General features: G+C 43.2%; 1 protein-coding gene across 4 annotated transcripts in view; it reads left to right on the plus strand.

The window, feature by feature from the left end:
• The window catches only part of LOC143215757 (uncharacterized), a 281,565-nt gene that overhangs the window by 179,238 nt on the left and 84,105 nt on the right, over positions 1 to 18,222 (plus strand). For 2 of the 4 annotated variants that reach the window (XM_076438167.1, XM_076438165.1), the window contains one exon: positions 13,673 to 13,758. The exons of the other annotated variants lie outside the window; for them this stretch is intronic. The gene's annotated coding sequence lies outside the window, so the exon portion shown is untranslated. The remainder of the gene's footprint in view (positions 1 to 13,672; positions 13,759 to 18,222) is intronic. 4 annotated transcript variants of the gene reach the window in all.

Genomic DNA, 18,222 nt, shown 5'->3' on the forward strand with positions numbered 1-18,222 from the left:
TTTTTACTAATCCTATTTGTACTAATACTACAATTTACTTTAATTTGCATTATTCCGAATAAAGCTGCGATAGGTCTATGCTGCGGAATAATGGAAATTACGCTTCGTAAATTTAAAAATACATTTAATTATTATTTGTTTATTGAATCTAGCGCTTTTGATTATTGGAAAAAACCCCATCTTTGCAGTAAGGTGGAGTGGGGTAAGTCCGTCTACGGGGCAAGTCCGTTAATTGGTTATTTTTATTATAATATGAACGAAATTTCTCTAGCTTGTATTTATTAATTTAGTATGTATAAGTTTTAGTATGAACTATTCTACATAGATGTCGCCTAAGAATACGTACACGTACAATTTTGAGGTTACATATCCTGAACATGCAATAGTTTACAAGTTATTAATATATTCTGTATTGTTATTTTAGGTAAGTACAAGAAATATTGATGTAGGTTTACATTAAATAAACCGTTTTTATGGTATTCTTTAAAATTTATTGAGAAAAACACTAAGATAATCTTGCAAGTCCGTACTTCATGGGTAACTATAAAACTAAACAATATATCTAATGCGATAAAAAGCATTTTGTAGCAGGCTTGTTAATCATTCTTTTCTTGCCCCGTAGCACTTGAAACAAGGTTCGAAAGCATTCTTAACTCTCACAGTTGACACTTTGTAAAATATCCTATCAAAATGATAATTTTCAAGCAAAATTAGAATCCTACATAATACTAATTCATCAGTAATAACTGTGGCAAGAGTTTCATACCAAGAACGTTAAGTTTTTACATACCAGACTGAAAATACATCAGTTTAAAGTCTAACTATGCAAAAACTAGGACGGACTTACCCCGCTCCACCTTATCGAGAAATCAGAACGCCCATCCCGCACCCTTGTAATGCTGGAAACGAGTCTACCCCCTTAATACTGAAGAAAGCAAAGTGACCTTCAGCTTTTGTTCGAAACCATTTCTGTTCAATCAGAGAATCTCGATAGGTGCTCGGGTGGCGCACTATAGTCGAGACACCTCGATTCGTGGTTTGTTAGCCCCCCAAAGCTAGCAAACCGCTAAGAACGCCGGCACCATGCTCCCCAGAGCGAGATAGAGGGAGCAAACACTCTGTACCGGCGAACTTGCAATCCCGGCGATACTGCGACCAGGTTTGCCCGTGATTATACCGGTTTGACGGTGTTTGAGTCAGGTTCTGAATCGATCACAGCTACCCCTGACGAATCGATTTCGATCATAAACAGACCGGCGCGACGGAAGAAAGCACCGTGTAAACACCGATTTAATTCGATTCGGTAATTTTCGACGACGGGATTAATTGGAATCGAATTCGATTAATGGGAATCGTGCTGGCCGACGTTGAAAAGGGGATCGACACCGCATGAATGGATGGTAGCCACGGCGGCATCCCGGCGCCTCGATGACGGCCGACGCTCGATTATACCCGGCAAGTTTTATTCGTTTCGGTGTCAAACGCACTTTTAATGAGGCGGCCGCGGACAAAAGGGACCGTTCCCGCCCGGCGATAATTGTTCCCGCGAAATTGTTTCTCTGATCGAGCAGTCAAGCGAATGGAACGAACCGGAAGAAGATGGCAGCAGGTGCGGACGTTTTTCAGAAAATGACTGGTGAATCACGTCGTGGACAATAGATATTTCCTGAAATTCTGAAATCCCAAAATTTTTCAATTGTCCTACCTTCAATTCAAAAATCCGCAGTCTAATAATTAGACAGGGGATTTTATGCGTTTACGACAAAAATAAGAAAGAGAAGAAAATCCCATTTCACTCGAGTTTGTTGCAAATCGGATGGAAAATGTTTATTTTGCATAAAGATCCGCTGTCTGCTAATAATCGTCGGCAGCTCACGCGTTACAAAAGGAAACATTGTTCCGCTTAATTTCCGTAAATAACGCCGGCGGAAGGTGCTCGAGACTTCTCCGGACTGATTAAAATTGTTGATAACGATCGATGGTTAATCGAGCGGGCGTATACTTTTGCAAATACAACGAGCCGCTTTTTATTTAAAACAGAAGAGCCGTCGCGCCGCGGCGAGATTCAATTATCTCGGCCGTAGAAGAGAGTAGGGATCCCGTCGCGTCGTGTCCGTTCTCAGCGCGCCGGAATATCGATTCCCGAAAAGCAATCACCCGCGGGTTCGACTGTTCAAACAAACAAAACAAGAAAAAAAAGTCTACGTCCCGTCGGGGGAGCCGCGGCAATGAAACTGTTGTTGAAAATTAACGGGCCCGCCGCCGTGCCGTGTCCACCGGTCGCTCTCGGGGGTTGGTAAACAATTATTAGCCCATTATGCCGCGATCCGTTCATTACGGCTGCTAAATCATAAATTCACCTGCGTAATTACCGGCTCGGGCGCGCGAGCCCAGGTACCGTCGCGCCGACCGACCACAAAGAAAACGCAAGAAGCCTCGGCGAAATTAGATCGACCGAGGAAAAGTTGCGCCCGTCTTAAATCAGGGGAATATTAATAATAATGAGAATGCGAAGAGTTTTCATTAACTCTCGGATAATGAGGGGAATACTCGAGGGAGCCGTGCAGCTTACAGAGATGCTGTAATACTCATAATCATTGTTTTTCATCGTTACGTTAACGCACGTCATAGCTTTTTCTGTAGCTTCTTTTTACCGCGTCCGGTCTCCTTACGGTCGCGCCGGGGGGCGTGGCTCAGAAGACCAATCAAGAACGGGCGAGAAGGCAGCACAGCAGAAATTGTAGCTATAATTTAGCCAAGTCTTGTAATTGCACTTATTAAAACGTATTTTGTATTTTAATAATAATTCAATAATTGATAATGATCTCGCATGAGTGGCGAACAACTAAAACGAAGCTATTCGCCGCGAACTGAGGTTAACAAATAATTATTTAAGTACCAATACATTTTTAAAAAATACCACGTTTTGAAAACACGTGGAGTAAGGAGCGCTGTCGCGCGGAGTGGGGATCGCTGAACGCGATCACGTAAGTACTACTGAGCGTCGCGCGGGGAGTTGAACGGTTAAAATTTTTTTTAAATATTGCATTGTGGACCAGTTCGAAGCTATGTCTAAAATTTCGAGTCTCTAACTCATCGGGAAGTTAGTTTAAAATCAATTGGAAAATTTGTACCGAACAGACAAACAGACAGACAAGAAAGAGAGCTAATAAAAACGTGGTAACATGAAGAAAGGGAGGGGGACTCGTTAATTACGAAAGAGGGAAGATCAGAAAGTGTTACGACTACTTTGAAAGCAGGAGCTCTCGGGAAGTGCACGGTCGCAATAAAATCCGGCGGGGAGCATGGGAGAGCCGTGCGTAATCACCCAGCTGGAATCCCATTTTTCCAGGCCACGCGACCGTTGGTCATGCAAGATGCGTAATTACCTTGCGTAATTAGCAGATAACAGGTAGACAAAGAAGCACCCTCCAGTGGTCTCCGCATCCGGCACACAGAGCACGTTACACAGTTTTACAAAGTTACCGGGTGCGATGCGAGAATAACGAGTCTGCTGCAGTCGCTCCCTTTCTGATTAAAAAAAAAAGGTATACGAACGACGAGCCACCCAACCCTTCCAGGAGAGAGGGGTTGAACTATTTAAAACTTCCGCCCCTGAACGGCGATTTAAAGGCTCGCCGGCTGGCTCTAACAAATCCCGCGTTCATTGCTGCATCGATCATCTCGGCGATCATCGTTTACTGACCGGACCAGCCAGCTACTTTGCACGGAAAAGTGATTCTCCCTGATGCGCTCGAGCGTGCACAAGGGTGCATAAGAAAGTACTCGCAGCATACTTGAATCTTTTAGCGATTTGTTACGGACGACTGGATCTAAATTTCATGTGCGCTGTTGCTATTAGCTGTACAAATTAATTCGTAACTTTTTCATTAGAAATTATGGATTATCTGCGGATCTTTTGTGCATTTATGGCTCGTGAAAATTGTCAAAAAATGCTAGAATATCAAACCCAATAAAATTTAGTGCGATCTTTATTTAGTTTGGACCTACAGAGGCCATTCCCACTGAGATTGGGATTTCATCTGGTTTCACTTCCTTAAAATTTGTCTGGAAAAAATGAAAATTGCATAATCATGAAGAAGATGAAGAATTCCACGACACAGTGCAACAATTAGAATGTAAAGGGACGGGGCATTAGTGTCCGGTCAATTTCGAGCAGTTTGTAAAATTCACGTGTTCCGCTGACATATGATTTACCGACGCATGACGGTCCGACTAACGAGCCTAATTTCCACCCTGCCGCATGCGATACTCCATCCCCTAAACCCAGCAGACGATGCGGGCAGTGAACGCTGGCTTGTCGGTCATTTAAGTGAGTTGGCAGGAGCATAAAACCTTCGATGGGGAAAAAGTTGAGGAGATGGCCAGCAGGGTGATCGAAACTGTTCGGGGTAGTTCGATGATGATCGTGGGGTGAGTTCAGCCCCGTAAACGATGACTCGTGGACCGATCGGTGGGTGCACCTGGTCGTTTGCGTGGATCCGTGGATGATTACCGAGTCCTTTGGTCCTCGGCCGAATCCGATTAGACGATTTAAAATCGATGAGAGCCTCGTCTGCTGACTGATGGACATTAGGGGATGGGGGTTGGTTGACGGGGGTGTAAAAGGGGCGGGAAACGCCACGACGCGAGACGAACGGACGGACGTGCGACCGGATGGTGGCTCGCAATTACCATTCATTACTTTGTTGGGGCCAATTGACATAACTGATTGGTATTCGGCTGCCACGCCACCCTCAAAGGACCCTCGACTTCTGGGAGGAGGGGGCTCAGGGGGCTAATTCAGTTAGCAGAGAGCGCGGGGGTTACACGCGCTCACATCGCAGTTGGATTTGTCGATGGCCCGTGTAACAATGCCGCTCACTATTTTTCTCCTTTTTTTTTTGGTTCGGTTTTCTGTTTTTTGGTTCCCGGTCTCCGAAAATCGCCTGGCGTTGACGGGAAACCTTTTTTTTTGCGGCTGATGGCTGTTGGTTTGCCGTGGCCGTGTTTCGTTTCGGCCGCGGATTGACATTGAGTTTTTGTGCGCGACCGATGCAGTATGCTCGCGTCGAACACGCCACGGCAAACTGTCCGGATTTTTTAAACAAATAGGGTTAGCCGGACGTGTCTTCGGAAATTCTGGGATTGGCCAGAACTGTCTGCGAAATGTTTCCAACGTAGAGCCGTGTGCAGTTTTCACGTGTAGGTAATGTATTGTTTGTTCAAGTTCAAAATTATTTGTTAATGTGCTTCGTAGCATGGACGTCGAGGTCTTCAGGCTGGAAACGGGTAATGGGTTTTTTAAGAGCAGTAATGGCCAGGCTTCTTTTTCATGTTGATTATAATGAGTCATTTCAGTGGTCTCGTAATGGTTGTTAACCATTACGTTCGCACATTATTTGCCGGCGAGTATCTCGGACGTCCACGATATACAGAAAATTTCTCAGAAAATAGTTTAATGGAGATGACAATTACGATACTATATTTTTCAAGATTTTTCCTACATCAAACTTCGCTAATTACTTCGTGGGAATATTCTCTGTCCCGTCAACCGCGGTACGTAACGCGGTTGTCAAATACTTCGTAGCTTCTTAACCACTCGTCGAGCGCAGAGTAAATATATTTTAGCCGTAACGAAGTCCGTGCCTTTATAATTTAACACAGGGAAAGATTAAAGGTACGGAATCCTTCATTCTGGTAAAAAGCGGTCCCTCCGTGTCCCCCCTCCCCTCCCTCTTGCCGTCGAGACAGTCGTTAATGTTTCCGACGATTCATTGAACGACCTAACGTCGTCGTCGTCGGTGCGTTTGAAACAAAAGTTACCCCGCCTCGTTCTCCAACGCCGTTTATGATAATTAAATGACACGCTATTAACCATAAAAGCGTCGCAACGACAATACGGCTCGGAGAAGTTACTTTACGACATTACGCGACGAGTTGATGCTCACCGACTGATAACGTTTTAACGTGATAGGAAAGTTCGTTAACAGGTTGCAAGCGAGTTTCCATCGAACGACAGCGACGACGCCCGTTGACAAACTGCTCGCCGCAAAAAAAAAAACACGAAATCTCTCTTGTCTATTCCAACTTGTTTCGTAACGTCTCTGCGATGATAACCGTGGATCTTCTTACGTAACATTTTTAATTGCTCGGCTAATTAACACGCTGAACGGCACGTGAGTAATTGCGACGCGCCCGCCGAGCCGCGGAATTTATGGACAGTGCGCTAACGATGCAAATTTGAGGATCACTAAATCCCCGCCGCTTTCAAACCGCCATAAATCGGAACCGCAAAATCGTGCATCAAGTTTTCTGCACTCGTCCCAAACAGGAGGTTTTAATCTTCGGAATGAAAATTAGTGTGCCGGTGGAAATAAATAAATGTTTGAGAAAGACAACTTTCTCTGTGTAGATTACCGGGTTGGACATCCCGGCTGGCGTGTCAGGTGGCTCCACGAACGAGAATTATCAGGAGAAGTTCGCGCCGCTCGCGTGTTAAATTAATTTCACGGTTCATGTGCTCGACGTAAAAAATGTATTTCAGGTTCTTCTTTTTCGCTGTGTTTGTTCGGCCGGCTTTCCGTTATTCGTTTTGCCGGAATAATCGTATTTGAGATTTCAAGGGGTTACGAGAATTCCCCGTTCTCGGCGGGAGCAGCGAAAATCTAATAGTTCTTTCGCGCGGGGAAAAACCGCCGGTGGTTAAGTTGAAGCATTAAAAAATATTCCCGGGGCTCTTATCACCTCGGTGAAATCGAACGGGACGAGGCGCGTACGGGGGTAAAGCCAACCCCCGTAAAAAATGAAGCGGCCAGTGGGAACGAAATCGAGTTTCATTAATAAACACGGTGCCGGCCGCGCGATTTCTATCGCGAGAAATCACCGACACGTTTTATTAGCTATCGCGCCTCCCTCGGGGGTGGGCTGATGAATTGAAAAAATAAATTTCCATGTCGCTCTGGGCACACCGAATCACTTTCCCCTGTAACCGACAACGTTCGGGGACTTGGACGGTGTTGCTGTTACAACTGGAAATTAATAAACTCGCTCGGCGAAATTGATACCGCGGCAGGAAAGTTTACAGACTATCACGACGACGAGGATGACGGTGCCTCGCAAATATTTTTTTCACCGAACGAACTTAGGCGAGCGAGCCCCCGCCGGCACGGAGGTATTAAAATCTTCAGAGTGCATTAGAGAAGATGACATGAAAATTGGAGGGAAAATTCGTTGCATGACGGGATCGCAAACTCGCGAAGAACTCTGGCAGGAGTTGCGAAGTTCGCGGAGCATGCGAGCCATAGTCGTCGGCTGCGGGAAAAAGTAAAACGAGACCGGCTGCTAATCGATCGTTAAGCTGGAGACACAGCGGCTCGAAACAGTATTAGCACGGTTAACATTTTTGAACATTCTTCAGCTCGTTCGAAAACCATTTCAATTTATAAATTCCCTTGAAAATATCGAATGGGTGAATGCTTTGAAATTTTTTATTTATAGATTTTTCCGATCTTCAACGCATGGTCGCGTGTGCTATCTTTAATTTTAAAATATACCTTCTGCGTAGTGGTCCCTCTCGAGAATTCTTTCTCGAGAATGTCTCGAGACATTTTATAATTGGTTATTTCTCATTTCTCGAGAAATTACGGTATTTCACGAGAAATTTAAATCTAGGAAAATTCTTATGAATCTCATTTATTGCATAACGTATTTTCGGAAATGAACAAATACGTATGTCCTACCATCAGACAAAACATGCTACATTTTAATGTGGGTATTTAAATATCTCTGTTACTTGTGATTATACGAAAAAAATGTCAGAGGGGAAATTTGCACTGTTCAATAAGGTAAATATAATGGCAAAATAAAACAATTTTTTGGAAACCATATTTCGAAACTTCAAGGTCATCGTTATTTTTATTTAAAGGAGGTCATATAATTGTTCTATATTCCTATTCAGAAAAAAGACAAATCCAACGACGTGCCATGTTCATCAATTTTCAAAATTTTCTATTAAAGTGCGCCACGTCATCCTTTCGTCCGAACGATCTCAAACTTTGCAGAAATTTTTTTCTCACCTAAAGGAACAATACTGGACAGTTGCTGTCTTATATCTCTGCTGTATTATATCTCGATAAAAAATCTCGATAAAAAATTTTCTCCAAGTATAGCTTAGGTCCACCCTAATGTACATATTGGACAGGAATAAACATTGAGTTAATGTTATTTGCGCTGTCGATAAATATTATAAGTTTTCCAATATTTTCTTATTTTATTAAAAATTCTAGAGAATTCTCGAGAAATATAGTCTTATTTCTCATTTCTCGAGAAATGAAAAATGTTGAGAAATCAGGAACACTACTTCTGCGAATATGTACACAGAACATAGATTGACTTTACTTCAATGAGTTCTCAAACGATAGTCGGAAAAGAAACATCTGACGCAGACAAAATGTTAGCACACTGGAACTATGTTTACATGAATGAAGAAAAGTACAGCTGAAGGAAGGCTAGCAGCATTATCAGGACGCGATACACGAGCAATAGGAGCCGCCTCGTTTCCGCGGGAAGCTGGCTGCTTCCCCGCGCTGAGGAACCCGCCTAAGTGTGTTCCAAAATTGTTGCACGCTGACGGGGAAGTCGGTGAAGTATTAGCTCGCTATTTATCAGTTAACTTTCCGGTTCTGGCGGACACCGAACACGGAATTACCGCTTAGTCAGGAAGACGAAGAGTTTCGGAGCACATTGGCCGGGGCGAAAGGGAGTGGAAGCTGAAGTCAGGGCAGGCTAAGAGTCCCCGTTCAAGAGGAAAGTTCCTGGTAGATATATCTTTGGCCTTCTTTCGTTTGACATCGCTCCGCGGGGCTGGTTCGGGGAAGTTTTAATGATTTCTGGCTCGGCCGTCCGTCAGAACGGCGCTCCAGGGAACCAGGCTGACTTTTGCAAAACAAACGGCCGGATTTTTTCAACCGGTCCTGCTGGTGCTTCTTAACCTCCGTCGATCGTTGTCGAACGGTGAAATATTGCTCCCGAATCTGGGAGAAAGAATTCTCGCGAAACGGCAGAGCTTAATCGATACTTGAGGGTGGCTGGAAACTCGAGGCTCACGGCGGGGTGTTAATCGGAAACTAAGCCGTCGGGGGAGCTCCGTGATTGTCAATCGGTCAATTACGCTGGAAAGTTATTAATCATCGAGACTCGAGGCGACGCCCTTCTGGGACGGTGGTGCGATACGATCACTTTTTCCCTTTCGATGGTGCTCGCGTTGTTGGAATTCCACGGTACCATATCGTCTTATAGGTGTAAGGATTTAGGAGTGTAACATTGTACAATTTTTACTTTTTATTACCACGTTTTTATTATTAGTATTGATAGTTTTTATTATTGTCATAACTGTATTAGTATTAACTCGCTTTCTTGTCTGTCTGTTTGTTTGTTTGTCTGTTCGGTACAAATTTTGCAATTGATATTAAACTAACTTCTCGATGAGCTAGAGACACGAAACTGTAAACATGCATAGCTCAGAAGTGGATGACAATGCAATATTTCATCGGTTCCACGATCGAACGTTCTAGATCTGTTTAGTTCGTTTGAATTTTCGTACGTTGAGGTGAACGGTCTGAACGGCCGCTGTTCGTTTTCGCAACCGCTCGCGTTTGTTTTCGATATGCCACGGTCGGAATACTGTCGGCGCTCATGGATACACACACGCTTGATCGCACGCAGGAGAGCGTTTAAAATCGATAGAAAAATTTCACACACACAAGACTAAAAAGCAGAAAATAATTATTTAAATAAAAAATAAATTTTAATATAGCACGTTATTAAAATGGACTAAAAAGTATCAGATAATTTTTCCTTGCACCGTACAGACTCCTAACCCCATACAGATAGTCCTGAAAATTTGTGATTGTGAACTTTTAATAGCTATGAAAATACTTGTAAGATTTAAAACGGAAAACGTGGGGCGCAAGATAATAGTAAGGAGTGTAGAGAGTAGCTGACGTTGGGAAAACTCGCACAACAGTTCATATCATTTGCAGTGCAATAAAATTGTTAGTGACGTTCTTCGTCTTAAATCTTAGAAGTATTCAAAGAAGCTATTCAAAATTCACAATCACAAATCTTCAGGACTATCTGCATGTGGTTAGGAATCCGTACGAGGCTAGGAAAAATTATTTTATACTTTATAGTCCGTTTTAAAAACGTGGGGTATATTAAAAAATTTGTTTTATTTAAATAATACTATTTACACATAGAGATTACATACAGGATACGCGGAGACACTGTCTCGTTATTTAGAGCAACACTTTATAACACTAATAATTAGACTGTGAGTTTTATGCATTTATGGTAAAAATGGAGTGGGTCTAATTTATGACAGTAAAAATATTTGAAGAATTTAAACACACTGCTATAATATATTTTCAACCCGTTAAACATATTCCGCAAGAAATTAAATATTTATTTCATCCCAGCTTGTTGCATAAAGATCCGCAGTCTACTAATAAAACGTATCCACACAAAGACATCTCCAACCCGCGTGACTGCGATTTTCGACTCGCAGAAGCATGCAACGGGAATCGAAAACGAGCGAGCAGAATTCGCGCGGCGATCAAATAGATCGCGAGCGTTCATTCGGGTGGAAAAAAAAGTGAAACACTGGGCCAATAAAGATGTGTAACGCGTGACTCGGATCATCGAAAAGCAATCAGGAACGATCGCGAGAACAGAGAAACATTCGAAAAAAAAAGCGGGAGAGAGAGAGGAGTATCGTTCGAAAATGCGCGTCGAGTCTCTGTGGGCGTAGATAATCGAGCGGATGGACGTTAAAAAAGGAAAAAAAGAGCGGCTAACTTTATCCGCGACATGAATACTAATTGGCGAGTGGCACTCTCGCAGTTCGGGATCGGTGTGGCGCGGCGCGACGCGACGCAGTCGCACTTTTGCGAAAGCTCGCCTAATTCGGCCCGATGTCATTAGCGTCTGTGATTCGCCGATAAATTATTCAGGGTAATTGGATTCGGGCCAGGCATAAAATCCGCCGGGCGAAATCGTCGAACGAAGCCTCTGGCAAGCTGAGCGAGCGAGCGAACGGTTCACGAGCGTGCACGAGCGTTCGAATAGGGTGCGGTGGTGGAAGCGCACAACCCTCGCGGGAACCGTTTCGCACGCAGACAAATAGGGGAGAACAATCAGGATCGGTGTTCGCTATTTACCGATATGACGGTAGCTTATCGTCCGGCTGCGCGCAAGGCAACGTTGAATCCTGTGAAATGCGTCGGCGCACGTGCTGATCGGTAATCGTCAGGGCTGGATTAGGCGAAACTGGATTCGCAGCTGAAAATTGAGCTGCAGATGGAGAATTAGGGACGTTGCGCCCGCCCGTCACCGCGATCATGCTCCCATGCCTCTCTGTCCACTATTGTGCCTCTTCATAAACGTTTCACAAATCACCGAGATAAGCAAAGAATGGCATCTGTCCGATATATTCATTCGTAACAATGGTAATTATTTTCACGGCGCACAATGATCGATTCCTCGATTCTAGGTGGACAAAATGGTAAATTTGATCAACTTCACATATCTTCGCTGCCGTTCTATTTTGTTCACGAACATTAATTTATTCGATATATAACGTAATATTTCCATTGCACGTGGTTATTACGGCGATAATACGGTGCTAAAGTTTTGCTTAAATAAGCTAATTCTTCTTAATCGTATAACTTGTTTGTTTGTTGTTTAAATTATTGTGTAAAAAATGGAGCGCGTAAGCGAAGGTAAGTATTTCATTTTTACATATCGGTATAATTTTATTTTGCCGTGTAAATCATATACAACAGGTTAACTAATAATATTATTTAAGAAGAGGTCAAATAGTATAACTTAGTTTTCCCGGACTCGGCCGGACTTGGTTCTTTGATAGTTTTGAAGAATACTTATTTCAAAACAATGATACTAAATATCGTTGACCCGTTTTGCTCCGTTTGTCATTTATATCATTTTTTTAGAAAAGACATGGAGTATGCCACTATTTCATGTGGTATTGAAATTCACGATAGAAAGTTTACAGAATATGTACTTCAGACTGCGAGAATTACATATGACAATTATAATTTAGAATAATTTAGAATATCCACCTTTGTCATGCACATTCCTTATTATAATTTTGTAATTTTGTATTATATTTTTGTAGAACTTTATCTAATTTTTAAATATGAGTTAAGATTAATTCTTTCCATTTTGTGTATTGTTTATTCACGTATTTAAACAAAAACTATAAAATATTTAATTTATGTTATTTTCACAAACGTTACAATTAATTGTTATATTTGTACATTTTAAATAAATTATATATAATTCGTTTAAATTCATGTAGTTTTTATACACTTGTCATGATTTCTGAGAAATAAAGCGTTATTACTACAAGAGAACACAAAAATTTGAATTTTGTCCACCTAGAATCGAGGAATCGATCACTGTGCGACGCTCAGGTTCGATCAATTTCTACACTAAATGAATACAGCTAACAGAGGCATGAAACGTTATGATTCAGGTTTGAACCAGATTATAGTACGATTGTGAAAATACCTCCTTTATCATTCATTCGTAACGTACAGGGCGTTTCAAAATTATATGTCGCGACCACTACGACGAGATTTATTAGAAAAATGGACCGTAATATTGAACTTAACATTAACTATACTTCCATAAAAACACAACAGTAAACCCAAACTCATTTTAGCGTTCGTTTGTGAAACGCCCTGTACCCTTGTTAAATTCGGCCCGACCGGTATAAATCGTGAATATAAATTCCTGCAAATACCCGGCTTAAACCGGGAATCTCTCCTATTGTAACATTATAATCGCGATTACCCGTCGAGTTTATTATCATTAAATTAATTGTTGAATATTTCGACATCCATTCGATAAAGATGTACAATGTCGAGGGGACTCTCTTTGAAGCGTTCGGACTCGATCGTGCCCGAAGTGGGATCTGTTGGATCAGTACCATATCGATTTGCGGCTAAACAGTTTATTCGCGCATCGTATTATGCAAAACTGCTGGAAAAATGAGAGTGATCTCGATCGGCGAACGAGGATTAATAACCGAGCCCACGGGCCAGCGATAATGATTTTTATTTTCCGAGTACTGAAGTTATTTAATGATATCGTAATTTTGCGGTGGAGTTTCGTCGTAACACACTTTTTATTTGGCTATTACGGTATAATTACATTTACGTTGGAAACTTTTGGCAGCTATTATGCTCGGATAATTCATACATCAAAAACAGCGTGCAGTCTCATCATTAAAACTTATAATGCGGTGGTATTAATAAAAGACGGCGAATGCGGTGCTACACAGCGTTCGTACAGCATCACGCACTAGGATGGATTTCGTCTAATTTAACTCTATTCAAAAATAAATTTCAACGCACTAATTTCATACGAAGGAATCATTTTATGTAACCTCGTGAATACCGCCGTTCTCGTTGTAACTCTCGGAATGAAGTCGTAAGTCAAGACTTCCGTCAGTTATTTAATGAGAAATAAGTTAGTTTCGATATTTTTCATATTAAAAAAGTTTCCGCGAGACGTCGAAGCAAATGAGACCGCAGCAGGGTCGACAGCTGACAGATTATTAACTATCCGACGACACTCACTGTTGCAGGAGAGCACGCGTCAGTCGGCCAGCCACCCGGTTGATGAAGTCAAGGATAACCGGCTACAAATAGGATACACGTCGGCAGGAGGGGGGTGAGTCGAGCTATTTTTAATTGGTCGACGGTGCACGCTCGTTACGTGTTTCGATTTTATGATAATGCGGCCCCTCCTCACTCACTAACGAGGCATCGTTCGACGCCCGATAACTATCCGAACGGGGGGGTGGAAACTGTACAGAGAACGAGTGCAAGAGAGAAAGAAGGGGGTGGGTTTACGCGATGCCCCCGAGAATCGATTCCCTCCCTCTTCGTAGTCGTTTCGGTATTGTGCGAATTAATTGGAGTATCGCGGCCGAAAGGCTCGCTGTTTTTCTTCGGGGGCCTGGCGGCGCCGTTTTCGCCGAATTTATTTGCGAGTGGTAATTGCGCTCGAGCATCCTAGCCGTTCCCGCACCTCTTCTTTCCAGAACGATGAGAGATGAAAAGGGAAAAAGGGGGAGAGGAGGAGATCGGTGCCCTGAGGCAACGATCTTTGAAAGCCGCGAAGATGAAGAAGGGTCGTGGGGGTGGGGAGAGGTTCTTCAGTTGCAAAATTCACGGTCCACGGGGCCGAAGGGAAGGAAATAGGCGCCGAAAGCTGCCGTGGCAAACAGAGAAACACGCCCACGCGCCCGGAACTCGCGGCACCGGGAGACCGCGAATTAATTAAGAGCTGCGAGTTACCGACGCGCGGCAAATAAGACCAAACTACCCCGGACTTCCGCCGTCAAAATATTTGGTGCGGATTACTGGATACTGGATGCCGGCACGGACCCACGAAATCCCGTGGAATAGTCGCCCGGAATGCTTTGCCCCCGTGCCATTCTCCACTGAAAGAAACTGGGACGACCCCAAGCGTACCGCGCGGCTAATGATGCTTGCTGCGCCCCGGGAATCTTACGGGGAATGTTCACGGATTCCAGCGAACACGATTTACTGCTGTACTGCCTCGCTCCTGGTCCGTGTGCGTCCGCGCGTCCAAAGTTCTGCTGGCGAAGTATTAAACTTGCAACCGGGCGGCAGACAGTGGAGTCTTTCGCTGAGAAACGGGAATAAAATATTATAGCGCTATTTATGGGCTCAGGGTCATAAAAAAGTAGGTCGTTGGATTCGTCTTGACGCCGGCTATAACATTATGAAATAAAAAATATATTTTAACATTTAAAAAACAAAATAATTATTGTTTTTTGTGGAAAAAAAATTTTCATAAAAATTTTAAATACAGGATTTTGTACATTGGATTTTGTACAGGATTTTGAAAATAGTGATAATGAAATGCTTTGAGTACGATGTACAGAGTTCAGGTAGGTGTACAGGGCACTCACAGATTTCATTCTGCTATCATCTACATTAATATGGTTATTAATATTTGAACATTATCAATCATTCTGTAAGTTTTTTTTCGATTTCAAAACGGAAGTCACGACTTTCGATGCACATTTCTACTTAAATTAGTTATAACTCTCCAATTCAGAACGATCCGGAACCAATTCTTTTTGGACTATGATCGTAAACCTTTATCGAATGTAATGGTACAAGAAAGAGTGCGGAATACAGCGGAATGGTTTACCAAAATCGTCAGTAAAATTTTGAAACCGAAACAAAAACTTACAGAATGATTGGTAAAGTTGGAATATTTTTTAATAACAATGCTAATTTAGATGATAACAGAATGAAATCTGTGAAGAGTTTGTACACCTATCTCAACTCAGTACATCGTAATCAAAGCATTCAATTATCACTACTTTTCAAGAGTTCGGATAATCTAACGACAAAATGTTTGAAATAAAACTTGAACAGTATTTAGACATGTACAAAATGCTATATTTAAAATTTCGAAAACAATTTTTTTTCAACAAAAAATAAGAAGTATTTTGATTTTCTAAATGTTAAAGTACATTTTTTATTTCATGGTCTCATAGCTGGCGTCACAACGACCTACTTATTTATGACCTTGAGCACATAAATAACGCTACAATATTTTATTCCCGTTTTTCAGCGAAATACCCCACTTTGCCCCAATGTGCCATTATCTACCAAAACTGCTGCACTGCCTCGGTAGATGTCCAACTTTCGATGTTAACTCTTTAATATAATATTGTAAATAGTGTAAATTGGTCAAATTGAATTTCTATTGGAACTTCGACGTCACGGGATTGCATCGAGCAAATTTTATTTCGCAGATCGCGACGCAACGTGGCACGATGATAAATGATGGTAGGAGCAAAGTCATCATTTCTCGCGGCTCTGCGTCTTCGTCCCGTAAATCATGGGACACACAAAGTTCGCTTTATCGCTGCGTTAACCGCGGAAGATCAATCTCTCCGAGCACAATTTTTCAGAAGCTAAACAAGCATTTGTCGAATTGATTTCCGTCGTACGCGGAAGCATGGGAACTGTACGATTCATTTCGAAAGTGACGTACCGAATCCTCGGGCGGGGCTTGAATGAAATAGTGTGCGAATGAATACTGCGGAAAATCTCCACGTATCTACGGGGTGCAGACATATAACTTTGAAACGCCCTGTACAGAAGGGACAATTCATCGAGCGAACCGCCCGCGATCTAGAGGTTGGAACAAAGCGGCGATGCGTCTTGATTGATCCTATCAGCTCGGTCTTTCTGCCTTCGGGATGAAAAGCAGGGGCCAGAAGAGCCATATGAGAAGAGAAAGGGAGAGAAATAGAGAAAGAGCAGAAGAGAAAAGAAGAAGGGAGAAGAAGCGTAGAGGAGCGACGTCGAACCACGCCGCGTCTCGAGCACGCTCCGAATGCATGCGCGCCGTGTGTACACAAATGAAGTCGATGTTGTGCGAGTAGCGCATCCTTTCCAAGTGTCTCCGACGACGTCTGAAAGAGGAAGAGAAATAACGGGGAACAAGGGACAGGAGGATAGGTTGAAGAATGTGCACTCAACGTGATTGGTGCAGGCTCGGGTTCTGCGCCCGAGACGGTGTGCATAGCCGCCGCCGCTCGTCTGCATGAAAACTTGAGAATCTCCGACGCTGCGAACTGCAGAGCAACGGTTGCACGTACGCACACTATGATCCGGGATGCGTCTTCTCGGATACGAGAACGGCCAAACAATGCTGCTCAGCCGGCTCGAAGAGACCGGAAAATTTTCGAGGAACGCCACTCGCACGTGTCGGCGACGCACGCTCGAGTTCCCCGGCTGATTTATGATCAGCCTCGGGCTTCTGTTACTCGAAACCAGCCCGAACTGGTCAACTGATCAGCCATTGGCGCGTAACTTACCGAACAGGCTGTCACCTACCCTAAAGAATTAGCTGCACAACCGTTTGCCCAACCTCGGTCGCTTTAATCCCTTGTAACAGAGTGCGGAACGAAATCTAAAAAGTTCTCTAAATTGCGTCTTAGGATCCGAAATATGTCACATTTTTTTCAGAATTTTCGAACACATCAGAGACCGGAAAATGTACGGAGAAGCGCCAAATCTAATTTGCCCTGTATTTCCTCCCGGGAAAAGTAGAGGGCTCAAATTTTACTCGGAGGGGTTTTTCTTGGTCACCTTTCGAATGGTTCGATAGTCATGGAAAAACCTCTAACATAAGAGAAAACTTGATTCGAGACCTCTACTACTCCCTCGGGAACCTTCTGAGATGGTCGAGTCATTGTTCCAAGCACTAGTAACATCTATTATACCAGTGGAGCTCAAAAAGTGTTAAATTATTAGCGATTCGTGACCGTTCAATATTGATCGCGAGATCTTGGTAACCGTGTCATTATTATTAAAGCATTGTTAATCGAGCTTTAGAAGTTTCATCTGGGCGGGGATAGGCGGCGCGCTGCTCGGCCGTTCGCTTAATTAAAATGTCACGGTGATACCGCGTAACCGTAAACCATCGAGTACACGTTGAATATGGTTCTTTGAATGGCGGCGGACGGATTGTTCTCGACGAGAGGCTATAATGCGAAACACTTTTTGTTTAGCAAATAATGAGGTGACGTGTAGAGAGGCCTGGATCTCGCTCCGGCCGCGTGTTCTAATTCATTAATTGCGCATGGAACATAGTGGGAGAGAGAGAGAGAGATGCTTCGCGTAGTAGTTTGCGAAGCGAAATCCCGCGGTTTCCGCCTAGTAGATCGGTCTTATTTGTTCCATTCGTTAATTATCCGTCCGCTCCTTATTTGATGTAATTACATTATTCAACCGGCCGGTATAGGCCATCCTCCTTGTTCCAACAAGCACCGTACCAGCGAGTTTCTCCATGAAAATTTGGAATATTCATGGAATAATTACGCCTCTCCTCTTCCGCCGAGAGAAAAGTTGTTACGACTGACTCACTTCTCTTTCCTTCTGCGCGCACTATGCCGGCTGCAACGTCGAACTGCGGACGAGCTGCCATTATTTTTTCAACATGTTAGCGTTACATGTTAAATTGAAGTGCTTCGCCGACTGCTTGTTTGGATGAAAAACCGAGGAGCTTCCGAACGAAAAATAAACTAGCTCGGAGAAAATTTAACACGATGCGACGCGCGGCCCGGATATCCCGGAGCCG

This window comes from Lasioglossum baleicum, chromosome 14 (genome assembly GCF_051020765.1).
Source record: "Lasioglossum baleicum chromosome 14, iyLasBale1, whole genome shotgun sequence".
NCBI classification, from domain to species: domain Eukaryota; kingdom Metazoa; phylum Arthropoda; class Insecta; order Hymenoptera; family Halictidae; genus Lasioglossum; species Lasioglossum baleicum.